The 27,239-nt window shown below is 40.4% G+C and overlaps 1 protein-coding gene and 1 pseudogene across 4 annotated transcripts in view; both read left to right on the plus strand.

Annotated features, from left to right (window-relative positions):
- The first annotated feature begins 3,146 nt into the window (after positions 1 to 3,146).
- LOC148801052 (zinc finger CCCH domain-containing protein 66-like) lies at positions 3,147 to 5,378 on the plus strand (annotated as a pseudogene).
- A 655-nt stretch (positions 5,379 to 6,033) lies between these two features.
- Positions 6,034 to 27,239, plus strand: part of LOC104596944 (WW domain-containing protein) — a 92,996-nt gene continuing 71,790 nt past the window's right edge. For 3 of the 4 annotated variants that reach the window (XM_019199841.2, XM_010258459.3, XM_010258536.3), the window contains exon 1: positions 6,034 to 6,748. The gene's annotated coding sequence lies outside the window, so the exon portion shown is untranslated. The remainder of the gene's footprint in view (positions 6,749 to 27,239) is intronic. The other variant, XM_088900445.1, reaches the window with a different exon arrangement.

Raw genomic sequence — 27,239 nt, forward strand, 5'->3', positions numbered from 1 at the left:
ATATATTAAATAGATGCGGCTTTTAACATCCAATTTGCGGTCATTACATGCTCATCAAAGGTTTGGACCATTTATAGTCTAACTCCCCAAGACTAAGTGTATTCACAGTCTGGTTCAAATTTGAAAATTTTCCAAATGAAATCAAACCACGTTAGTATATAAACCAAATCAGACCATTCTATTATGATTTGGTCCGATTTCTAATACTGTTTTAGCCATTTTATTGAGCTTAACCCAATCAGAAGACTCAAATAGCATGCATGCTTACATGAATAACAAATTGAAATGTTGAAATGTTAACAAGTGCCACGTAATACTATTATGTAAATTATATCCATGCTTTTTCAACCATAAAGATCTCATTGGGCATCAAACTACAATTTTAAAATTGAAACAATCAACAACAATATATGAAATACCCATATAGTTAAGAGTTATGAAATATGTTTAAATGTTAAATGAATGTAAATGTTTAAACATGCTTCTCAAAAGTACATGTTTAAACATGGGGCAAATTATTGAATCCTCACATCTCGAATATGGGGGTGGGGGGACTGACACAATACAGGGGATATGTGTGTAATATGCAGAGGTTTTGCAATATATATATATTTGCAAAGTGGTATAAACCATAATTTTCACTTAAACACATGTATTATATATTATATATTAACAAATATGTTATTTATATTTCAATTTACAAATTGGTTTGGCTTATGAAATTTAGAAAATTAAACCAACCTATGAAATTATGGTTTGTGGACAAACCAATCCGATTTTAAGACCAGCCCAAACCAAGTTGCCAATTTTAGTTTGGTTCAGTGCAGTTTCACAAACTAGATTATATAATGAATGGCCCTACCCCAGAACCCAAATGGATGATAATGGGACCAACATTGCCATTTTTTCATTTTATCTAAATTAAGACATTAAATCAGTTTTTACTTTATACTGGATGGGAATCAATCTCCATTGGAGGAAGACTTCCCTCCTTGTTGGCATTTTCAGAAACTGAATGCTGCTTGTAGAGGTCTTATGAGTTGCCCTCCCCAATGTTCAAATATCATTTTTTATGTGATTTAGTACATTAGTCAACTCTGGTAATCTTTTGCTTCTCTCTTATTTGACATAGTATTTTTTTTTCTTGCTGATTGTTTTTTGTTTTTTCTGATGTATATCTGAGCATTAGCGAATGAGTCTCGCATTGTTCATCATCATCATCATTTATTCCTTATTCCAACTATATAGAATTGGCTACATTAATCTTGTTTTGCCAATCTGTTCTATTTAAAGCTATATCCACTATTGATTGTGATCACCTTGTTAGTCATCAAAAAATGTAAAGGTGTAGATTCTATTTGCAATAAAAAAATCAAATATACAATTGATGGATTTAAGAATGAAAGTTGAAGTAGAGAAAGCTAGAGGAAATGGAATTTCAAAGAAAAACGGTTTTAGAGTAAAAGAGGAAATGTAGTATTTTGGGAATTTCACCTCGTGAGGCTTAAAAAATGTGAAGGTGTAGATTTTATCTGCAACAAAACTACAAAAAAAAAAAAACAAATATAAAATTGGTGGTTTTGGGGTGAAAGTTGAAGGAGAGAAAAGTAAGAGTAAATGGAATTTCGAAGAAAAACGGTTTTAGAGTAAAAGAGGAAATGTAGTAGTTTTGGGAATTTCACCTCGTTAGGCTTAGAAATGTGAAGGTGTAGATTTCATTTGCAACAAAACTTTAAAAAAAGAAAATTTAAAGGAAAACTGGTTTTAGAGTAAAAGAGGAAATGTAATAGTTTTGGGGATTAGAAACATGTTAGGATGAATGTTTACTGTAGTAGTTGAACTACATGCTTAAAAGGGTAGGTTGAGGGAGAAAAATTTTGCTGCCCAATTTGGACATGATTCCTTCCCAACATGTAGTGTGATGCTTATTTTCCTCTTTGGTTAAGGCTCGGTTTGGAACGAGTACAAATACAAATATATAGAGTGTAAAATATTGTATTTTGTATTATGTTGTGTATATTTGTATTTGTACTCCTCCCAAACCAGGTACAAATATATATATATATATATATATATATATATATATATGTGTGTATAATGCAAATAAACACAAAATACAAGGTTTTGTATTCTACATATTTATTTGTGTACTCTTTCCCTACTGAGCCTTGGTAAGAGTGTAAATGCAAATATGTACAATATAAATACAAGGTTCAAGGTTTTGTACTATTCATAGTTGTATTCTCACTCTTCTCGAGCATATAGGACAAGTGGAGTGGATCCCTTTGATTGATTTCCTCAAACACTGCTTAATAAGGAGGACCTAACAAACAATTCTTCGACAAAGGAAAAGTAATCATTTAGGAGTTAAAGTAGTTGATGGGAGCATTTGAAGTACAAGTAGCATCAGTTAAGAGGAATTGACACTAGGAGTGGATTCAAGCTAAGCTGAGTGGAATAGCCGGCTCGAACTCGACTTGAGAAAAATATTTTATAAACATAAAAAACTATATATAAAGATATTTTTTATTTGGTATTTAAAATTTTAAGAATTACAATAATTAGTTATTATTATGTATAAAAGTGAAAATATTATATCTATAATACTTTATTATATATATTGTTTTCTATAATAATAATAATAATTGTATATTATTATTATTTTTAGGATAAATTCCGCCTTGCAATATTTTTTAATCCCATACTACACATGTAATAACTTATTCAAAGGAAAATACTGTTCATCTTCCCCACCTCACACACGAACAATACGGCGGCGGACTTGCGAAGTCCTCCCTCTCTCTCTCCCCCGATCTCTCTTGTTCCCCTTCCCCTTTCTCCCCTCTCCTTTCTTATTCTCGATTTCCTCTGTTTCCGTTCCTTGTAGATGGAGCGAGAGAGAGATTAATGTTTTCCGTTACTCTCCAACATCTTCTTTCTACTCTTGGGTGAATTTCGTCCAAAACCTCTTCTTTGATAGAGACAATGGTTGCAGAGGCTGTGTTGCTCCCCCGGGTCCATTGGACCGGTACACATTGAGGTCCTCGCTTGACGATTCCGAATGGGTAGGCGGGGTTCTATATCAATCCCCTTTGTTCACGCTAACCAAAGCAATTATAATGCGATTGTCGTGCAGCCTCCCTTGATTTCCTCGGCTTGTTCAGTTCTTCTCCTTGAATGCCCCAATCCAATTTTCCATCAGGGGAGCCCCAATCAGAAAGTGTAGAAGATGTTATAGTAGCATAAGTAGCAATAGAAGGAAAACTAGAGAGGCGATTCACTCGACTGGGAACGTTGATGTTAATAGGGCCTGTGGGTCGGACGGAGCAACCACCCTCCACTGTGCTGCTGAAGGCGGACCTGCTTCCTTTACTGGGAATGCCAAGCTTTTGCTTGATACTTCGGTTGACGCTAACTCTGTTGATGCTAATGGTAATCGACCTGGGGACTTGGTTCCGCCAGTTTTGAAGTCGTGCAATTCGAGGAATAAAACACTAGAGATGATGTTGAAGGGCGGCAGTTGCACAGGAAAAGGATGGATTTCTCCCGATCTAACTATGAACCAAACGGAGGAACATCTAGAGCAGTTGTCGATGCCACAGGCCTCGAAAGATCATAGTGAGAACAAAGGAATATCCATTTGATCCCTCGAAAGATCATAGTGAGAACAAGGTGAAGCCTTGTTCCAGGGCATATTTCCATGACTAGACAAAGTGTCCATTTGTCCACCCAGGGGAGAATGCTAAACGCCGTGACCCAATGAAGTATAACTATAGTTGTGTTCCATGCCTTGAATTCCGGAAGGGGACGTTCCGGCAGGGGGATGCTTCTGAATATGCGCATGGTGTATTTGAATGCTGGCTTCACCCAGCATAGTATAGGACCTGTCTCCGCAAGGATGAGACCAGATGCACATGAAGAGTTTGTTTCTTTGCACACAAGCCTGAAGAGCTACGCCCTTTATATGCCTTAACTAGCTCAGCTGTTCCATCCCCTAGATCATCTTCTGCCAACATTTCTTCACTTGACATGGCGCCAATGAGCCAAGTTGCCCTTGGCTCATCATCTCTGCTTATGCTCTCTACATCTACACCACCCATGTCGCCCTTTGTGGCCTAATATTCTCCTATGGGGGGAGCTTTGTGGCAAAACCAGCTTGGCCTTGGCCCCTCCTACACTGCAGCTTCCAAGTAGCAGGTTGAAGACCACACTAAGTGCCAAGGATATGGATTTAGACATGGAATTGCTTGGGTTGGATCGTCATCACCAACAGCAGTTGATGGATGAGATCTTCAATCTCTCCACCTAGTTCAGTTGGACCTTGGCAACTGCTGCAGCCATTGCTGCCTCATATGGTAGTTGAACAGGGGGGTACAGTCAGCTTGGTGGGGTGAATCCTACTAACCTTGAGGATGTTTTTGGATCCGTTGATACATTAGTGCTGTCTCAATTACAGGGGCTCTCACTGAATGCTGCGACATCCCTATTGCAATCTCCGACTGGATTCCATATACGCGAAAGCATTAACCAGAAGCTCCTCCCCAGTTATTCAACAAGCTTCTCTTCCTATCCAGTGAGGACATCAACATTGTTTTGAACTTGATCCCTCTGGTTCAGCGGTTGCAGCAGTAATTAATTTGAGGTCAACTGTCTTCTCAAAGCGGAGTCAGAGCTTCATTGACCGTAGTCCAGTGAATCGCCTCTTTGGTCTTCCTTCTATTGCTACCTCTGTTACTGTGACTTCTTCTACTATCTCTCTCTCCGTTTGCAAGGAATGGAAAAGAGAGGAAATCGAGAAGAAGAAATGGGAGGAGAGAAAGGGGAAGGGGAAGAAGAGAGATCGGGGGAGAGAGAGAGAGGGGGGGAGGATTTAGGGAGTCCACCACTGCTGCTGTTCGTGTATCGTGAGGTCAAGGAAAATTAAAAGTGTTATTCTCCGAATAGTTATTACAAGGGTAGTATGGGGATTAAAAAATATTGCAACGACGGATTTCAACGAAAGACTAATAAATGTCTCACAGTCACAGTACAGGGAGGTCTTTGTCGCAAAACAAAGTACAAGGGGGTTGTTGTCACAGACCCAGGGGGTCTTTATAATTTACCATTATTATTATTATTGTTGTTGTTGTTGTATGTATGTATGTAGCTATTTGAGCTCGATTAAAACCGAGCTGAGCCAAACTTTTTATGAGCCAAGCTCGAATAGTTAGTAAAGAGCTTGGCTTGTGGCCACCCCTAGTTGACACTATAGGTGGTTGTATATCTTCCATGAGGTGTGAAAATACAAATGAGATGGTCCTTAAGCAAGTTTGCATGGAGAGCGAGATCTTTGAATAATTTTTTTTTTTTTTGTGGGAATAGCTGTAGATTCATCAAACATAGAATCAACGATTTCATGGCACCGACCCATTGAAGTATGATTGGTCAACTCCACTACCCTAGCTCATAGGCCTCTACAATGGTTGTATTCAAGGGTGGAGCCAGAATTTTTTTTTTGTGAGGAGGTCAAAACCTGAAGTGAAATGGGGGAGGGGGCAATAAATATGGATAGACCCATAGGGGAGGCCAACCATTGAGGTGGAGAGTTTGGGATGGGGGAAATTTACATGGAAAGCTTTATTTCCAAATGAAGAATTCTGGACCATAGGGAAAGCCTGATTGTATTATTACAGGACAAGCACCATAAGTAACCAAGGGTCATGGATTGTATCACCAATAATCCATCTGCAACCTTTCCTTACGCGTCAATAATACTTGAGAATGCCCTTTCAAATATAAGAAGCTCCATTATTAGCCTTTATATGCTAAAAACTTAAGCTGAAGCATAATTTAATTTGTAAGAAAATATTTGGACCATGATACATGCATCTTGTTCACTTAGGAATATTTGCATGCCAATCCAATTTAGTGATCAATTAAAGCTTCATTTTTAAAAAAGTTTGCATGATATATTGAGGTATGGGTTGCAGTATAGATTTAACAAGCATAGTTCTTCTAGCATGACACCGAGTATTTTTCTTCCAACCAGACAGCTTGGATTTTAACAGCTCAACAAGTAATGTCACGCACTAAAGTTTTGGATTTACCATGGGCTCTACCCAAATATCTATGAGTAAGCAATTCGAGGAATATTGGCGCAGAAGTAAATAGAGGATTTAATGAATATTACAAGAAAAATAGCCTGAACCGTCGGTCTTTGTGACCGCCGCTATAGGGCTATCTGAGGCATTTTAAGAACTGACGCGGCGGTTATATTAATATACGTGTGGCGGTCTATATTGTGAACCGGAATTAAACCGGTCTACCTTACAACGGACCGGTGTGGAGACTCCCGCGCGAATTCTTCTTCCTGTTCGACAAGACACAGAGAACCTTGCAGAAAAATATTGAAGAAGACAAGTTATTCTCCACGAGCAAGAGAAATTTTGAAGAATACAAGTTATTCTTCACGAGCAAGAGAAATTTTGAAGAATACAAGTTAGGAAGAAAATCTAGGGTTGTGCGATTTTCTGGGCGATTTAGAACTAGGGTTGTGCGATTTTCTGGGCGATTTAGAGCTAGGGTTGTGCGATTTTCTTGGCGACCTCTGTTCGTTCGAGCAAGAGAAGAGAAGATAAGAGAAGGTAACGTTCTGGGTGACCTCTGTTCTTTCGAGCTAGGGTTTCCCTTTGTGCTTGAGAACGGGGAAATCTTTGGCCGCTATCCAAGCAAGCATCGACCTCTGTTCGTTCGAGCAAGAGAAGGGAAGGTAACGTTCTAATCCTTCTTTTAATAGTTTTGACTATTATGCTCACTTTGTTTTCCTTGATTGTAATCACAACCACTGGTTGTATATGCTTTCATCTTTGAATGAATGGAATCATTTTTTCCTTGATGGTAAAAAAGTCAAATTTTTGGAAATCTTTTTTTTTTTTCCTACAAGAAGATGACTTCCCTACAAGAAGATGATAAAAAAGTCATTTTTATCATTGTTTTTGTTTTATTTATTTATTTATTGTAAAGAGATTGCTATTTTCTTAGTTTTAGGTGTACATCCCAGTTGTACAATGCTTCAGCTTACAAGACTTTTGTATTTCCATTTAGTTTTCTCAATCAATTCATTACACTGACCTGAATTTCTCAATCAACTCATTACCTGGGAGATCTTCACCTCCATAGCTGGATTACATGTATATTAGAGTATACATTCATAGTCTGCAAAGCATATATTTTGTGGGCTTTATTCATAATCCAGTTTTTCTTACGCACTAGTAGTAGTGACCTACAGTTTCTCACTTTTGATGGCGTTTGCAGCTGTTGCAAGAATCTCCTTGAACATAAAAGATCCTGATAAACCATGATAAAACCCTAAAAGTTGGTTATTCTTTGGAAATAATGGATCAGTTATTGAATATGTCCTGTGTCCTACCAGTGAAGAAATTTTGGCAAAAATAAGCTTCAAATGTGTCCAGTAGGAAGTACTTTTAATGTGTACTTTTTCGATGTTGGTAAAGAGCTGAGTTCTAAACAGATCTTACAAAGAGAGTGAATTCAATCAAGTAGTTAACACTCTAACTGTTTATACCAAATTTCTGCCTTTCATTGAGAATATTTCTGTTTAGTATCTTGTGGGTACGTGTGAGTAGAAGGGTAGGTATCATTGTGGGTAGCATATTTGAGCACAAAAGAAAGGTAACCAGTGTTATCTATTGCTAACAAATCTTCAGCTCCACTTTTGAACTGAAAAGGAATCCATAAGAAGAAATGGCATGGTATATATATGCCCTAGTCCATGTCATTCTGTTCTCATTCATGTATTTCCTAGGGTGAATGACCAATCAGCCCAGATCAGAATTTTCTAGCCCCAAAGTACAGGGAGAATGCATCCTGACCGTGAATTGATGCCAAATTCACGGGCAGGATGTGATTTATAGGGGGGAGAGGGCTAGTAGTAGGGGGGGGCTGGAATTCAGAATTCTGCATCGTGTGTTTTTGTACTTCTCCGTATTTCCTACTGAAGCCAGTCATTTATGTTCCAATTGTTTGTCAGAAGATGCCCAACAGTGGATGGGTGTTCAATGTGGAGAGTCATCAACCCACCTGAAAGCATAAATTAAAAATGGAAAAGCTTCTGCAGAGGAGAATCACTCCAGATGCTTTTCTGTTGTTTGAAGATTCTGAGGGACCAAGAGGGAAGAGCAACACGAGCAGCATTTTAGCAACAGCCACTCCAATCTGCATGCCTTGAATAAACATAGCTGTAGTTACTGACTCAAATTAATAAAAGAAGAGAAATCAAAGATCAACCAGTCAGCCCAGGGTTGACATCATGTGTTATGTGAGTGAGGAGCCTGTATGACTGAACCAGGAAAAAGCAGACAATTCAATGTTCAAACCTATATCGCTGAGGTACCCTTTGATTGAACCAAGGTTCAAAGTATTGATACACCTGATATGTCGGTAGAGGCACATTGGAGTGTATCGATAGCTGTTTATTTTTTTAGTTTTTTTTTTTTTTTGTAAATCTGGTTTAGAGGGGTCGGTTTAAGGTCCATCCACCCCCTGAACCGGCTTAGACCCCAAAACACCCCCTGTAGGGGTGTATCAAGAAGCCCCCAAAACATTGAACCTTGGATTGAACCATCAGTATCAATTATTTTGTGGGCCCTCTGTATAAAACCTTAAGCCCAATTGTACATATGACATAAAATTTTGGATCTAATCAAAAGGGTAAATGTGTTTATGTCTGATATTCTGATTAGTTTCAACCTGAGTTCCAAAAAGCAAGCACCCATTCCACCCACAAAAAAAAGGAAAATATAAAATAAAAAAAGTGGGCTAGTAGAGTAGGTGTAATTGGTGGGTCAGTTGTCCTCGTCAATGATGCCACTTGAAAAATCCAATCTTACAATCAATCTTAGGAGTCCTCATTTAGCTGTATAGAAGGTATAGAATTGCAAACAATTGATCCAATTGTTGCTATGGCTTGAACAAAATTTTAGAAATTCTGAGAACAAATCGTTTGGTTGGAATCATGCCAACAAGTCATCCACGAGAAATTGCACTTCTTTCTTATCTTAGCCCTCGTGGCATAGAAACCCACTAACCTGCATTTGTGCCGTACAAAATGGGTTATGAATGTAGGCCCCACTATAAACTACTAACACCAATTGATATACCACATCAAGGGGCACAATCACTCCCAGAACCACAACTAGATCTGGTACATCTTTAGCTGTTTACATCAGTTCCCTCACTTCAAAGTCATATTGTACCCCTCCATATCCACCCCCAAAAGAAAACCACAATATAAAACAATAATAATAATTATGCAATTATTTTTAAAAAATTCTACTTTCGCCTAAAATGTGTTTAATTTCTGTTGTTCTCAATTGATCTTCATGTTCCCTCTTTACAATCTAAAGAAACGCCAACAGATCAATGATTTGTGGGAAGTTGTTTGTGCTTGCATCATGTGGGAAGTTGTTTGTGCTTGCATCAATATTTATGACATGATTCAAAGGAAAAGAAGTGATCAGTTATGCATGTCACCATATGTTTGTGTGATGTGTATGAAGGATGGAGAGTCTATTGGCTATCTTCTCATTAATCACCTGGCAGCTTGTAGTCTATGGTGTTTTTTTTTTTGACATGATCCATGGCTATGGCTTCCACTGCATTCCTCTAATAACGTAGTTGATTAGCCTGACTTCATTATTTGATGGCCCATGTGCAAGTTGGCATCTGGGGCAGAATCTACTGAAGAGCTATTGCTCATGCTGTTATTGGTGCTTATGGGAGGAATGCAACAGAAGCATATTTGACAAAGCTACCTCATGGGAATGGTTAGGAAAAGAACACTGAATCTATTTAATTCTTGGATGCTCACCTGTAAACAGTTTAGAGGGAGATCTGAGCATCTCTAGTAGGGATATGGATAGGATTTTTTTTAACATCCTTCAATCATTTAGGTTAGACCCTCAGCTCCACCCAAAGCCAATTCCTAGGCCAAAGTGCGAGTTTATCATGAAATTTGATAGTAGCTGCAGGGGTATTTCTGATCTCAATGTTTGGCATGGATTGGTGGCCTTATCATTCTGTTGGTATTGTCCTGTGGGCTTAGAGCAGAGCCATTGGTGCTGTGGATGCTACTGAAACCGAAGTCAGAGCTCCTTGTGGGGTTAAGGGTGGCTAAATCCATCCAAATCACCCCCATTGTTGTGGGGGTGACTCTAGAGTTGCAATTGGTTGGGCCTCTAATCAGGAGGTGGGGCCTTGGAGATTAGCACATTTGCTAAATTAAATCTGAGATCTTTCAGCTTATCTTTCTTGCTCCTTCAGATGGGTCCCAAGGGATTCAAATGTTATGGCTGATTCTTTAGCTAAATCAGGGGTGGATAGGGCTATTTGTATGGTGCTAACACTTTGCCATTGTAATTTCTGTTTCTGGCTCTTCTTGGCCCTTTTGTACATCCTCTTATGTACATGCCCTCTCCCCCCTCCTCTCTTAATGAAACTTATCTTTTCTCAGAAAAAAAAAAACCAAAAAACAAAACCCAATGTGTAGGAATGGCAATGGGGCAGGGATCATATTCCCCGTCCCTGACTCTGACTTTTAAATTAATCCCCATTGAGGAATGGCAATGGGGCAGGGATCATATTCCCCAGATTAAGATACATGTGAAGTCCTCTGATTGGATAAATTATACTTCGTTAATAAATTAATGAATCTAGGGATACAAATCAACTGAATCGATTCCAAACTGGGGTATATCAAATATGATAAATAATTTATCATGATCCGATTTGATATCTAATCCTATTTGGTTGAATTCGAATCAACCCCCTCAATAAGATCCGACCAGAAAATCGGATCGGGATCGGATCACCCATATCCAATTCAAGAAGATCCGATATATTTATAATATATATGTTATTTATTTATAAATATATTTTTATAAATTTGTTATATTATTTACTTTTTTTATAGAAACATGTATATACATGATGAAAATAATAAAATACTTGTATTTTTTTCGTTTTTTTACTTTATTTAAATTTGAATATTTTATTTTTCTTTGAATAATTTATTATTTTTTAAAGAAAATAAGTCGGATCGGATCATATCTGATGATCCGACTTACCGATAGGATTTGAATTCAAATCGAGTCCTATCAAATCCAATCGGATTGGATCTGACATAAACAGATCAGATTTGAATATACCCTGGTTCGAATTCAATACAATTCGATTGCATCCCTAGAATTTGAGAGGCTGGAATTGGATATTAAATTGTTCACATATCCGGACATCTACTTGAACCTGATTTTTTACAAATAGAAAAGTATGTTTATCTAAATCCCAAATTCCACCTGAGTTTTTGTTACTTACTTTAACAAAGCTTTCAGCCCTTCCCACCGGAATATCCTGTTCACAAGGCAGCATTTGCCGAAAGCCTTCCAAAACTACACACAAGTAAATTCAGGTCGGTCTTTCCTTTCTGCCTTCAATTTCCCCAGTTAATTTCCTTGAAACTCGTTAATATTACCTCCGAATAATGTTCTTTAGAATGAATAAATTTCATATCATTCACGAGAATTCTCAAAGTGGGATTGAACCTGTTAATTGCAGTGCTCTTGAATAAATGACGGAGGTCTTTCTCTCCATCATCATCATGTTCTTGTTCTTCTTCATATTACATCCTAATATTTTACTTTTTTTGTTTATTTTTTTTGATTGTTAACTTTTTCTTTTTTTTTTGTTGGTCTAGTGGTTTTATATGTTCTAATATAAACTTGAGTTGTGTAAGCAGTTGAAGCTATTTATCTCTACACCTCATAATGTTATTAATCTAGTTGATGGTACTTCTCTCAGAAGTCCTTTCTGTAAGAGAAAAAGAAATGTTGTGATCATTTTACTGTTCTTTTGCTTGGTGTTACAAGTTAAGTTTCGATTTGAAGCAAGGACATTTTCTTTAATAGTTTGGATAATTGGTTTTTAACCAGTTCGTCCCTTTGAATCCCGTTTTTTCCCCTGCTTTTATTGGACTTGTTAATGATGTAATGCACACAATCTGGTAGTGAATTATTTACCAAAATTTGAAGGAAATGTTAAAGGGCACAAATTGAGAATCTACTAGGCAAAAGAGGGATAAGAAAATGGTAAAACAGATATGAAGGGTCACGATACTGTGGTACTGGGATCTGGATCTGCAGAGGAGATTGGGATTGGCCTGCACTGCTGATGTCCGAAATCAACCTGTTTCCATCGTTTGTGATAGACTCACATTCCTGCATCTTTGACAACCTTCCCCATTACACCCTTCTTCACTTAATGGGATTGGTAAAGGAACTTCTGATGAGCTGCTCCTAGCCTCACTATTCTCCCCCTGAGGAGAAACCCTTGGATAATAGGGTTTATCCTCAAAGAAGGTGACATCCATTGAAACAAATCTTTTTCCAAAAGTGGGTTTATAATAACAATATCCCTTTTGAGTTTGGGCATAACCAAGGAAAATACATTTGGAGGCCTTAAGATCAAATTTGGAACGATGGGGGCCAAGGATTTGAACGAAGCAAGTGCGCCCAAAGGTTTTGAGTGGAATGGTAAACAATTCTTTATCAGGGTATAAAAGGGTAAATGGAGGTTTCATATCAAGAATCCGTGAGGGAATCCGATTGATGAGATAAACTGCTGTAAGAACAACATCCCCCAGGAAAATATAGGCACATTTGAGGTAAACATAATGCCTCTGGCTACCTCTAATATGTGCCTATTCTTTCTTTCAGCAACCCCATTCTGCTGTGGTGTATGTGGGCAGGTACTCTGATGGATAATCCCATGTTCAAGCATGTAGGAGGCTAATGGGTTTGCAAAATATTCTTTTGCATTATCGGATCTAAAAATTTTAATTTTAACCCCGAATTGGGTTAAAATCATTTGATTAAAGATCTAGGTTAATGCAGGAACCTCATCTCGAGAACGTATAAGATAAATCCAAGAAAATCGAGTATAATCTTCAACAAATAACAGGAGATATCTGTACCCTCCCATGGCTGAGGTATGATAGGGTCCCCAAACATCAGTATGCACAATTTCAAAAGGAATATTACTTCTGCTATTACTTAATGAATAAGTTGTCCTGCAATGTTTTGCAAACTCAGAACTTTCACACCTCAAACTAGACATCTGAATAGATTCAAATAAATTAGGAAACAAACTCTTCAAGGCCTGAAAGGATAAATGACTCAGCCTATTATGCCAAAGCATCACCTGATCAACAGATTGAGAAACAAAGGATTTCTTATTTTCACTATCTTCCTGATGAGCACTTCCTCCAAGTAGGTAGGTTCCATTTGTCTTACGACTAGTCCCAATCACCTTCCTTGTCTCTAGATCTTGAAAAACACATCGATCCAGAAAAAAAGGTTATTGAACAGTTTTGTTTTTTTGTAATGCTATTAACTAAGAGCAAGTTAGTATTAAGCTTAAGAACATGCAAGACGGAGGATAGGGAAATGGTATCATACAACTTGATGTCTCCTTTGCCAGAAATAGGAATAAGGGATCCATCAGCAATGGACACTTTGTCTTTACCAAATGATAAATGATAGGTAGAGAAAAGTGATGGCAAGCCAGTCATATGATCAGATGCTCATAAATCTATTATCCAAGAATGTTCTATATCACCTGGAGCTTTAACATGATAAGCTGAGGCCTAATTACCTAATTAAGCAAATGATGAGGTTGAAGGAGCTGATGGTGGCTGAGGAGATGAGACTGAGTTACTAACTTCACTTTCCAATTGTGTCAGAGCAGCTCGGACAACAACTAGGGTGTCTAGAGGAGTGCCTCTTGAGGTTGTTAGTGCTGCACTATCAGTGTTAACAACGATATTGGCATTCTCCTTTTTGTTTCTGAGTTTTGTTGGAACCAGATGTGGATATAACTTCCAACAAGTGTCTTTAGTGTGTTTAGGCTTCTTGCAATGTTCACACTAGGTCTTTCTTAGCCTCTTTCTTCATATCCTTTTCCTTATCTCCCCCAGACTTGGGTTTAACTGCTGCCAGGGTGAAGAAAACTGAAGAAAACAGACCTTGAGAGTTCGGCAATGAGGGTTTTGAGAGTGAGAGTTTCGAACATTACACCCTCTCAGCACCCTAACACTATTTTATTAAAATAAATTTGAATAATTACAAGGAGGCCCTTAGTTGGGCAAGGAATTACAAAGAACATAACATAGAAATGATGGGTCTGGAATAAGGCCCATTACAGATGTCAATCATGCCAAGCTTGCTAGTATCATGTTGAAGTTTTGCCTTAGGAATGCCTTTGGTGAGAAAATTTTCCGTCCTTCAGATGAGATGAAAGGAAGACATACTTCACCCGAAGAGACCCTTTCTCTAATGAAATGTCGATCAACTTCAATATGCTTAGTTCTATCATGTTGCACTAGATTGTGAGTAATGTTGATGGCAGCCTGATTATCACAGTACAACATCATTGGCTTGTCATGTTCAACCCCAAGTTCCTTCATCAATGATTTTATCCATAATAGTTTAGAAACTCCATGTGCCATGGCCCTGTATTCTGCTTCAGCTGAAGACCGAGCAACAACCGATTGTTTCTTGTTTCTCCAAAAAACAACATTACCAGCCACCAAGCTGTAATACCCAGAAGTAGATCTTCTATCATCAATGTTTCCGGCCCAGTCAGCATCGGTGTAAGCTTCAAGTTTCATATGACCATGCTTGGAAAACAAAATTCCCTTTCCTGGGGAGCTCTTCAAATAACATAGGATTCGCTCTGCTGCTTCCTTATGAGTGTCTCGGGGAGCATGCATGAATTGGCTAATGCAGCTGACTGCATATGCAATATCTAGCCGAGTCATGCATAGGTACAGAAGTTTCCCAATAAGTCTCTGGAAGATTCCTTTGTCTTCTAACAATGTCCCATATGAGGCAAAGAGTTTATGACTCATATCAATAGGAGTAGCAACTGGTCTAGCACCCATCTTTCTAGTTTCAGAGAGCAAGTCAAGAACATACCTTATTTGGGAGATAAGAATCCCATCCTTGGATCTAGCAACTTCTATGCCGAGGAAGTATCTCAGTTCCCCCAAATCTTTAATCTCAAACTCTGTATGGAGGAAGGATTTTAGATCATGAATTCCTAAAACATCATTACCAGTCACTACAATATCATCTACATATACAATGAGGTATACTGCCAGAGGTCCACTCCTCTTCACAAAAAGAGTATGATCAGACTGTGTTTGCACATAACCAAAGTTAACAAGTGCTGTTCTAAATCTCTCAAACCATGCTTTAGGGGACTGTTTTAGTCCATAAAGGGATTTCTTCAGCCTGCATACCTTTCCTTTCATATTAGTTCCGTACATTCCTGGAGGAAGAGACATATAAACCTCCTCATGTAATTCACCATTCAGAAATACATTCTTCACATCCAATTGATAAAGGGGCCAGTCAAAGTGAGCAGCTAAAGATAGAAGAACCCTTACAGATGTCATCTTGGCAACAGGTGCAAAGGTCTCCAGATAATCAATCCCATATATCTGTGTATAACCTTTTGCAACCAACCTGGCCTTGTACCTTTCAATGGTGCCATCAGCTCGATATTTGATAGTAAAGACCCACTTGCAATCAACTGGATCCTTCCCTTCAGGCAAATCAACCACTTCCCATGTGTCATTCTTGTGTAGGGCATCAATTTCAGATCTCATAGCATCCCTCCATTCTGGAATATTAAGAGCTTCTGACACAGACCTGGGAATAGGGTTAGAAGCAACAAAAGATAGATAGGCAAAGTATGAAGGAGAAAGCAACCTGTAAGAAAGGTGCTTGGAAATGCAGTGAGCAGTGCACTTCCGTTTTCCTTTCCTAACAGCAATGGGAATATCAAGGTTAGGGAAGAATGACTCCAAGGGTGCTGAAACTGTACCTGTTGTATCATCTGTGATTGGAGGTGTATGAGGCTCATGTGTTGTAGGAGAAACAATCTGTTCATTTCTGGATCTTTGCCTTTGATACACCTTGGGATTGAGGATAGGACGAGGAGGTAAAGGTGGAAGAACACTGGGACAGGGAGAATGGAACGACCGATCCGCCCTTGATCCATTTGAAGGAGAAGCAGACTCATCAAAAGACTTAACTGGGACAGGAAGAGGAAGAGCAAACACCAGTGACAATCCTCCCCCTGTGGACAATGTCCATCCGGAGAGGAACCATAAAAGGGAGAAGGCTCATCAAAGGTGACATCCATTGAGACATACTGAGAACCAGTCTTTGGATCAAAACAACAGTAACCCTTCTGTGTGGGGGAATAACCAAGGAAGATACACTCGTGGGCTTTGGGTTCAAATTTATGCCTTTGGACACTTGGAACATGTACATAACAGGTGCAACCAAAGACACAAAGAGGAATAGGAAAAAGATCCTTGTCCGGATGAAGGAGATTGAAGGGAGACTTAAACCCTAAAACTCTGGATGGCATACGGTTTATAAGGTAGGTGGCTGTGAGAACGACATCACCCCAAAACCTTGTAGGAACATGTGAGGCAAATAAGATACTTCTTGCAACTTCAACAATATGCCTATTTTTCCTCTCAGCAACCCCATTCTGTTCTGGGGTCCTAACACATGAGCTTTGATGAATAACCCCCATGTCAGAGAGATAGCAGGATAGGTTCTTCTCAAAATATTCTTTTGCATTGTCAGATCTGAAAATTTTAATCCTGGTATCAAATTGGGTTAGAACAAATTCATGGAATTGTCTTACAAGTCTTGGAACATCATCACGGGATTTTGTCAGGAATATCCAAGTGAACCGAGAAAAGTCATCAATAAACAATATAAAATATTTGTAGCAACCCATGGAGGGTAAGTGGTAAGGCCCCCACACATCAGAGTGCACAATATTAAAAGGAAAAGAAGATCTTTTATTGCTCAAAGGATGATTGTTTTTACAATGCTTTGATAACTCACATGACTCACAATGAAGACTGGACAAACTAATTCCCTTAAACAGTTCAGGGAATAGATGACTCAAAGCAGAAAAAGACAGATGACTCAAACGACGATGACACAACATAATCCGACTAATAGACTGAAGAAACAGACCCGAAAGCAACATTCCCAGGATGATCAGTGCATTGTCCCGGAGTATCAAGCAAGTATATTCCGTTCGCCTCATGGCCACTCCTAATCACCTTCTGAGACTCAAGATCCTGAAAAACACAGTAGGAAGGAAAGAAGGTTATACAACAGTTTATTGACTTGGTTAAACTACTTACAAACAACAAATTTGTATTTAGTCTAGGTACATGAAGGGTAGAAGGTAGGAACAAGGAATCTGTAGCCTTGATGGTTCCCTTGCCAGAAATAGGGGCAAGTGAACCATCAACTAAAGTGATTTTATCACGTCCAGGAAGCAAGTCATATGAAACAAACAAGGTAGAAAGGTTGGTCATATGATCAGAAGCACCTGAGTCAATAATCCAAGGGATCTTAAGATTACCTGAAGTGGTTGCATGATTGGCAGAAGCCCTTCTACCTGAATGAGCAAATGCAGAAGAAGCTGAATTTCCTGAAGGGTTGGAAGAAGAAGTCACATCCTCTAGATGACTGATCATCTTCCCAAATTTTTCATATTCTGCTTTCATGGCTGCCAACTGTGCACAAGCAGACATCTCTTCAGTATAGTACTTATCACTATCTGGCCCAACAGCCACATTTGCACTTCCTGTTCTTTTACTATCATGTTTTTTTTTGAAATCGAATGGGAACAAGATCAGGATGTAATTTCCAGCACTTGTCTTTGGTGTGCTTTGGTTTCTTGCAGTACTCACATACAACTTCTTTCTTTCCTGAGCCACTAGATGTCCCAACAACACCTTTGGGTTTAACCCCCATATTCGCAAAGTGATCACCAATACCAACCCCTTGAACCTGAACAACCCTTTTGCTCTCTTCACTGCTCACCAAAGCATAAGCTTGTGACAAAGAGACACACTCCTTGGAAAGAATATTCTGTTTTGTGATATCATATTATGGGTTTAGTCCAGTTAAGAACTCTAAAACCCTGTCCTTTCAACCAATTTTCTGTAGGTCTCTGCATCATTGGTGGTGTCCCAAGTTACAATTTCTATTAGGTCAATCTCTTGCCATAGGGAATTCAGGGTTGAGAAATATACAACAAGAGGTTTTTTCCCTTGCCTTAAATTCTTTACATCACTTCTCAATTTATATGCCCGGGCCACATTGAGTTTTTGGGAATAGGTTTCTGCAACACTATCCCAAATTTATTTTGCTGAATTCATCCATAGGTAGTGTTGACTGATTTTTGGCTGCATTGAGTTCACAAGCCACCCAATGACAGTGTAATTTTCTTGCATCAACTTCTCGTAGGATGGATCATCTTCTGGGGAAGCCTTCTTGCTCCCGGAAATAAACCCCCACTTTCCTCTACTACATATATAAATCTTTACCGATTGTGACCATGCTAGATAATTAGTTCCATCTAGTTTAACTGTGGTCACAGTCAATAAAGAATCACCTGGAGTCCCCTGAACTGGTCCATATTCAGCACCATTCTTGTTTTCAAATTCTGAGGAGTTCATCATGTAAACACTTCAAATATGATTTCAAATGACTTCTACAAGTGTACGAAATGAGGATGAGCAAGGACAGAGTTCAACCAACCTTAAGACAGCAATACACAAGGCCAAACTACACCCGGAAATTGCAAGAACCAAGACTGAAGTAGAACCTTGGTTCAGCCTTCAAGAAGTAATCAAAAAACTTCTAAGCACTGTGCACTCAATCGAAGTTCCTTTTCTAATCAGGGACTTCAAGGTAATTACCAAAAAGTAGCCAAGAAGAGTAAATACCAGTCCGTATTGATGAAGAGGCCTTTTTACAAACACAGTGTGGGCAGTAGAGAAGACCCCACTGTCAAAGGTGAAAAAAGTCTCAAGAACAGTCCGTACAGGCCCCCAAAACACAGCCAAAAAGAAACAACAATTTGCAGCACTGAATCCAAGGATGTTTCGGCAGTTTTGATAGTCCAAAAAGGAGTGAAAACAGCCCAGAAATCTCTGGGTTAAACCAGATTAAAAGACAACCGAATAGCTGTACAGAAACAACCCAGAAATTTCGGACACTTTAACAGTCCAAACACAGAAAAATAACCCAGAAATCTGAGCACAACTTACAATATTTAAACTTCAAATCAGAAACGAAGCTGTTTCCCTTTTTTCTCTGATTCTTCCTGGCCACCGAACCACTTCTCCAAGAGATTTGAGTCTTGGGCACCTTCCAATGACCTCCAAGAATCAGGCAACACGAGCTGAAGCTTCCAGCCCTAGAATACTGAAGTTCAGGCCTGCTCTGATACCATGAAGAAAACTGAAGAAAACAGACCTTGAGAGTTCGACAATGAGGGTTTTGAGAGTGAGAGTTTCGAACATTACACCCTCTCAGCACCCTAACACTATTTTCTTAAGATAAATTTGAATAATTACCAGGAGGCCCTTAGTTGGGCAAGAAATTACAAAGAACATAACATAGAAAGGATGGGCCCGGAATAAGGCCCATTATAGAAAAGAGCATAAACAGTAAGAAAGAATAAACAGCCTATGGGCCATTCGGCCCATCTTCTCTACACAGGGCAGATTCGAAAGGCTGTTGCTACAACATAACCCTTCTCCTAGTCTCCTCACTATGCACTAGGGAATAAGCTTGAGACAAAGTCACACCCTCTCTTGTTAACAACTGCTGTCTTATAATATCATACTCAGAATTTAGACCAGCTAGGAACTCAAATACTCTGTTAGTTTCAACTTGTCTTCTGTAAGTCTATGCATCTCTCTGACTTTCCCATTCTATTGTCTCAAGATGGTCAATTTCATGCCATAGAGATTTTAGGGTTGAAAAATAAATAGACCTGTTTCTCTCATTGTTTGAGATTTCTAACTTCCAATTTCAGCTCATAAGCCTTAGCAACATTAAGGGGCTGAGAGTAGGTTTCTTTCACAACATCCAATATTTCTTTAGCTGTTTTTGCCCATAAGTAATTTCGGCTGATGTGTGGCTGCATGGAGTTGCACAGCCATGTCATCACCAAATAATTTTCTTGAATCCACCTAGCATAAGTGGGATCCTCCTTAGTTGGTTCCTTCACATCCCCTAACAAGTAGTTCAGCTTTCCTCTCCCCCCAATGGCCATCATGGCTGATTGGGACCATTCTAAGTAGTTTGAACCATTAAACTTTATAGTTGTAATCTGGAAGGTGTTTTCAGACATGCTAACTGAACCAATCCCAAAAACACCCTCCCCTTGGCTTTTAAACTCCATTAATAATCAGTAAAAAGACTTCCTAATTATTGTACCAGTCGGCCTATTGGGTCTGCAGCAGGTAATAGCAATAAAAAAAAATCGTGACAGTCCTGCTGAAACAGCTCTTCCAGAGAGCAAAGAAGTCGAGGGAGACAAGTCCTGAAGCAATAACAGCCCTGAAACTTGAGGGTTTTATCTTAAACCCTAACAAGAACTACAGAAATCTTCTGGAGTTTTTTTCGTACCTCTTATCAAGGTATTCTTACTTCCGATCTTAAGAAAGATTGAAAAACTTACTAGAAAATTCTGAAACGCTCTGATCTTGAACAAGAAATCTTCTGAAATTCTGACTGCAACCTCTAGTACTGATCGAACAAAAATCCTTTGAAATTCTGATCATCACCTCCAGTACTGATCAAGGGTTGATCTTGATCCTTTTCTCTTCCTCTGATTCTTCCTGGTTATCAAGGATACAATCCAATCTTTGGACTGTTGCTGTAGATAACCTTCAAGAATCAGCCGAAGAGAGCTTTCTCTATTCTTCCAGCCCTAGGCAACTCTCATGTGATCGGCTGGATCAAACTCACATGAGACTCCCTAATCCAAGCTTTGATACCAAGTAGTCGTACAAGACTACAGATTTGAACAGTAAATAAAAGAAAACGAGAAGAGAAGAGAAGAGAAGAGAAGAGAAGAAGAGAGATTGAGAAGAGGAACTCGTGGAAGGGTTTTAGGAGAAGAGAGTGGTTGGTTGTGTTAAAACAGCCGCCCTACCCTTTGAATTTATATACATAGTTTCCTAATTGTAAAAGAACTTTAATGCTTACATTGGCAATATAAGATAATTAAAAACTAATCCTAGATAAGATAGAATAGGATTAAAACTAATCCTACTAGGAAAGCTGATCCTAATCAATGACTTAATTAAATCTAAGTACAACTCAGGCTGTCACACGAGTACACTAATGTGGGACCCACACTTTCCTACAGGAATGAAGCGGATGATTTAGGAGTTTGTGACCCGATGTACTGTGTGCCAACAACAGAAAACAGCACCCAGAACCCAGCTGGACTGCTTCAGCCACTGCCAATACCTGAGCAGGTATGGGAAGAAGTAACCATGGACTTCATAACAGGGTTGCCCACATCCCAAGGGAAATCCATAGTGCTGGTGGTGGTAGACTGGCTGAGTAAATATGTACACTTTATAAGCCTCTCACGACCCTATACAGCAGCCACGGTGGCCCAGGCTTACATCCAGGAGGTGGCCAAGCTCCATGGGACATCTCAGTCCATCTTGATGGTCTAGGATCCACTTTTCATGAGTGCCTTCTGGAAGGCATACTTCACAGCTCAAGGGGTCCAGATGTTGCACTCCAGTAGCTACCACCCGCAGACGGACGGGCAATCAGAGGTCGTCAACCGATGTTTGGAGACTTATCTGAGATGTTTTGTGGGCGATAGGCCCAAGCAATGGGCCCAATGGCTGTCCTGGGCGGGATACTGGTATAACACCACCTTTCAGGTGTCTGCCAGGACCACCCCCTTTAAGGTACTATACGGTTACGAACCTCCCTCCATACTGCCTTATGAACAGGGCACGTCACCGGTAGCCGAGGTGGATGCACAGCTGCAGGCAAGAGACACTACACTGAAGCTCCTCAAGTTCCATCTACAACAAGCCCAACAGCGAATGAAGCTGGCCTATGACAAGAAGCACTGAGAACTGGAGTTCTTCATGGGGGATTGGGTCTATCTTCAGCTCCAGCCGTATTGGCAGACCTCAGTGGCGAGGAGGGTGTCTCAGAAGCTATCCCCTCGATTCTTTGGCCCATTTCAAGTGACAGAGCGAGTTGGGCTAGTAGCATACCGTCTCTGCCTACCAGCTGAATGCCAATTGTGTCCCATATTCCATGTCAGCCTCCTTAAGCCCTGTGTGTCTCCTACCGATACTATCAGTCCTACTCTCCCACCATTCACCGAGTCAGGGGAGGTACTATTTGAGCCCATGATGATTAAGGACTTACGCTGGGTTCGTAGGGGAAGGAAGGTGGTCAAACAAGCCTTGGTAGTATGGCGTGGCTTGCCTCGTGAGGATGCCACGTGGGAAGACTACATTCAGCTTCAGAAGCAGTTCCCTACACTTGACCTTGAGGACAAGGTCGTTCTTGAAGAAGGCGGGATTGGTAAGCCCCATAAGAAGAATATCCCAGATGAAACACTTCTGGCCCATCAGGCCCATTCGAAGGTCCAGAACTTCACGCGGGTTACTCCACCAATTACATTTGTGTACACACGTCGCCCACGTACTGAGTAGAGTCATGTGTGCTCAGAGGTTGTTATGGGTTGTGCGGCCATGCACTATAAAGGCCAAAACGTATTGCGTGAATCATTTTGCAAATTATCCTTCTCTCTCTCTCTCTCTTTTCTCTTCCCTCTCGTCTCCAACCGTCATTTGTTTCAGGAGGGCGAGCTCCCTCGAACCAGCTCATCGGCAACCCAGAAAGAGCAGGGTCTTAACAATATCTCTTAAGGTTATTGGAGCATGGTGATTTGGCCTTGCCTTGCCTTGAGGTGGGTAGATCTGTCCACCGCACCTCAAGTTCTTAAATTGGTTAAAAGAACAATGAAGAGTTGTAATCAGTCACAGAGCTTTATTTATCAAAATGGTAATAAATAATTTAGTTTGATTGGGAGTTCCTGGATTATATGTTAAGGAGGATGAAATTTGGCTCCAAATGAAGGTATGTGTATCCACTCCTTTTTTCTGTGTTAGTGAATGGTGTAGCTTGTAATCAATTTAGGAGTTCAAGGGGTTCGAGACAAGGTGACCCTTTGCCTCTGTTGTTATTCTTGTGTGTGATGGAAGCTTTTGGGTCAGTTGGTCCTGAGAGCAGCTGGGGGTGGTTTTGTGGAAGGGTTCACAGTAGGGGGGGGGGAGAAAGAATTAGTAACCCCTATCTACAACTTGTGGATGACACATGGCTCTTTTGTAATGCTTCTAGTGTTCTAGAGAGCAGCTAGAGTATTTAATGGCAACTTTGTGGTGGTTTGAGGCAGTCTCAGGGTTGCATCTGAAAAAATGAACTGGTGGCAGTGGGAGAGATTTTAGATTTACAAGATTGGGTATATTTCTGGGGTTTCAAGGTGAGTAAGTTGTCAATCAAATATTTTGGAATGCCCCTAGGTGCTAAATGCAATGCAAAAGCTATTTGGGAACCTATAGTAGAGAGGGTGGAAAAGAAACTGGCTGCATGGAAATCCATGTAATTATCAAATAGGGGTAAGCTCACTTTAATTAAAAGTGTGTTGTCTTCACTCCCAATCTATTTACTATCCTTGTATCCTATTCCAGCTGGGATGGCAGCATTGATTGAAACTAAAATGGGGGGGTTTTTATGGAAAAGGTTGGAAAGACAAGAAGAAGATTCACTTAGTAACCTCTTTCTGTTACTGTCGCAGCCGTAACCTCTTTTGTGGTAGCCGTCCGCTAGTTTTATCCTGCTGCTGCTGTGTTTTCCTGTTGCAGCCGATGACACTTCAATCCTTGCCTCTTGCTGCTTGTACCCAAAGGTCTGTCTGAAGATGAAGCCAGAGAGAGAGTTCTCCCCTGGCTTTCAGAAACTTTTATCAGTTGAATTAAAAAATTTTGAAATCGCCCATGAGGTTGATAAAAGAGGAGATCTGGAAATCCTAGAGAGAGGCAGAGACTACTGGTCAAGAATCTCCCTTGGAATCGTGGAAACAAAGGAACTAATCCATTTTTTAAAATTGCTCGCCCTTGAGAACGGACTCCTTGCAGATCGGAAAATCTCAACCCAAGAACGTCACGGTCCTACAACTGAAATCAAACCACATGGGTCGTTATGTGAGAATAGCCTCCTGGAAAGGCTTAGAAAAAATAGGAGGTGTTTGCATTCCTGAAGGGTGAAATGAAAGCGGTTGGAGAGCCTTTCACGAGTCTCTTCCTTCCCCAGACCCACCTCCACCACCTCTGCCCCCCTCCCACCTGTCCTTTCAACCCCTGGGTCCTACAAAGAGCCAAATCATTTCGGTGAGCGGAGGCAAAGTGGTCAAAATTTTACATGAGTCCTATCCTTTTAGACCTTGGAGACTAGCTTTTGTTTGCGCAAAACCAGTAGACTTATCTTGGGAAGAGGTAGAGAGAGGTCTAACAACAAACTTGCATTCACCGTCTTGGATCCTCTCTGACCTTTCAACAAACTCAGGTGATAGGCTTTGTTGATTTGGATGAACAATTACAAAAATGGTTGAGCCTGAACACACTCTCCATTTTTGATAAACCAGTTAGCCTACAAAGATGGTGGCCTTTGGTGAACTCCCTTGAGAATCAACTCAACTTTAACGGTTGGATCAAAATTAGAGGTCTGCCCTTTCACCTCTAGAAGAAGACCACTTTCGAGCTTATCAGTAGCATTTGTTGAGGTCTGGAATCAGTCCATGTCGCAACTAGATTGCAAAAAGACCTTACCAAGGCAAAAATCAAGGTTCGTAGTAGAAGTGTGCATGTGATTCCCAGATCAATCCTCCTGAATGAAAGAAACATCTAGTTCAATGTATTTGTCTTGGTGGAGAAGGAAACCGAGCCGATTGAGTCAACTTGTCAGGGCCCCCCTAACCAAGTGGACTCACCCGCTTTTTTGACCAAGGATAGGTGTGCAACCACCCTTGTGCCATTTGTCCCTCTTGCCAAGACCCAAACCCCTCTCTTTTCAAATTTCAAACCCCACCAAGCTAGTGAAAGTGGATTTGGCCCACACTTCTTTCAAACCCCCCAGCCCCAGCCCCAGGCCCAGGACTCCTAGTAGTGACTTTGGTTCCCAACAAGTAAGGATGGGTCCAAATCAGAAAAGCTCGACCTCAGAAGCTTCAGGACTCCCCATTCTGGTTCAGACCTACCAAGAGGATTTGCCAACACTAGCCTTTGCCTCCACACCTCTCTACTGCCTGGGTGTCTCAGATAACACCCTAGAGCTAATGGAAACTGGAATATTGAAAGTCTACTGTCCCCCACACCCTCCACCTACTCAACTGATTCTGAAGAAGATAGTGAAAGGGAAGAGGAATTAGAAGCTTTTGAGACAGAAGCAGGATCGACCAGAAGCAATAGGAGTAAGATGAGCCTCAACAGGTTGTTCTTCGAAGCCTCAGATGCCACCCAACATCAGTCTCCCAACCCCAAACAGAGATGGCTATCTCCTCGTCTGGCGAAGGTATGGGAAATAGTACAATCCCTTCCATTCTCTTTCACTCCCAACATCCAGGTAAGTCGGTTCAACATCCACCTTCTCTTTCTTCCCTTTTCTCTTCTGTTGTAAGGCTTAAGTGTTCCTTGTAACTGATGTTAGTGGGACAGTTTCAGCTACTAGTCCTTTCTTTCTTTTTTTTCTTATTGTTCTTATCCTAGGATATGCCGCCAGGGGCATACTTGTAATTTTGTCTTTTTTTATAAAGATTAATATAAATAGAAGACTGACGGCTGCCAGTACTGAGTTTGCTTTTCTTTCTATCATCCGTACTTCTCTGTCTCTGTCTCTGTCTCTGTCTCTCTCTCTCAATCACCACAAGCAACAACATGGTATCAAAGCAGAATTTCTGGGCTGGAGAAGAACTACGGTCCTAGCATCAACTTTTCTAAAGAGGATTGGACGTGGCTACTTTTGTATAAAAAAAAAAAAACCCTAGCGGCGGCTGGTCTCAGTTCTCTCTAGCGGCTGCACTTACAGAAACCCTAGCGGCGGCTTGTGCTTTCAATCTTCTCTGGCGGATGTGCTTGCAGAAACCCTAGTAAGTCTTGCAATGAAACCCTAGCAGGTTTTGATCTAGTGCTGAACAGGTGTGGTTTTGTTTCAGTTTATCTCAGTATTCTTTACCCAATGGTGCGTAGGGCTTATGCCTTGATTATATGATTACTAGTTTGAATAATTGGATGGTTAGAGTGGGGGGACCACATTCAGACTGACAGTAATGTCTGTATTGGTGGTGCTGAACCGATGACCGGACTATTTGTTGTTCTGTTTGGACGTTGTAGTGATTGATCTCTTATTCTCAGCAGTAGTTCTTGTGCTCTCAGCAATATTCAATAGTTTGTTGCTCACATTCTAGGAGTAAACCCTGAGTTGCCACATTCCAGTTGTGGCGGCTGTGCTGTTAGGTGGCATTTGGACTGGTTGGTTGTAATATTCAATGGCAAGTCATGAATTGACCTCACCGGGGAACACCCCAACCCGCAACACAGCAGTTATGGGAGGTGAAACCATGGTTTTTTCCATGCCAATTACCCCCTTGAACGGTCTGAACAACTTGGAGTGGGCTAAGAGTTAAAACTCTATGTAACGGCAAGGGGTAAGGCCGGTTACATCAATGGAAGGGTGAAAGAACCCATGGGTGAGACGGCTGAACATGATAGGTGGGACCAAGAAAACAGTATGGTGATGTCTTGGCTCCTCGCAGCCATGGAACCTGATGTGAAAAAGAATTTTATGTGGGCAGACACCGCCAGTGAGATCTGGGAACATGCCAGAATTACCTATTCTGAGCAAAGGCATTATGCCAAGATTTACCAATTACAAGCCAAGTCCTCAACATGTAAACAGGGAAACTGTAGCTTGTCCTCATATTATTCAGCTCTTACCTCCATATGGAAGGAGTTGGACCATTATCAGGCCATAGAGTGGAAGCACGATGATGATGCTAAGGCCTACAGGAAGCTGATCTCTCAGCAACGAGTGTTTGCTTTCTTGTTAGGGCTGAACCCTGTATATGAACCATTAAGGGTGTAGATCCTAGGAAGCAAAGAATTGCCTACAGTACGCGAAGTATACTCCCTTGTCCAATCTGAAGAAAGCAGGCGAAGTGTGATGGTTACAACTGAGGGGGAGCAA

Source organism: Nelumbo nucifera, chromosome 3 (assembly GCF_055504915.1).
Source record: "Nelumbo nucifera cultivar China Antique chromosome 3, China Antique-T2T, whole genome shotgun sequence".
NCBI classification, from domain to species: Eukaryota; Viridiplantae; Streptophyta; class Magnoliopsida; order Proteales; family Nelumbonaceae; genus Nelumbo; species Nelumbo nucifera.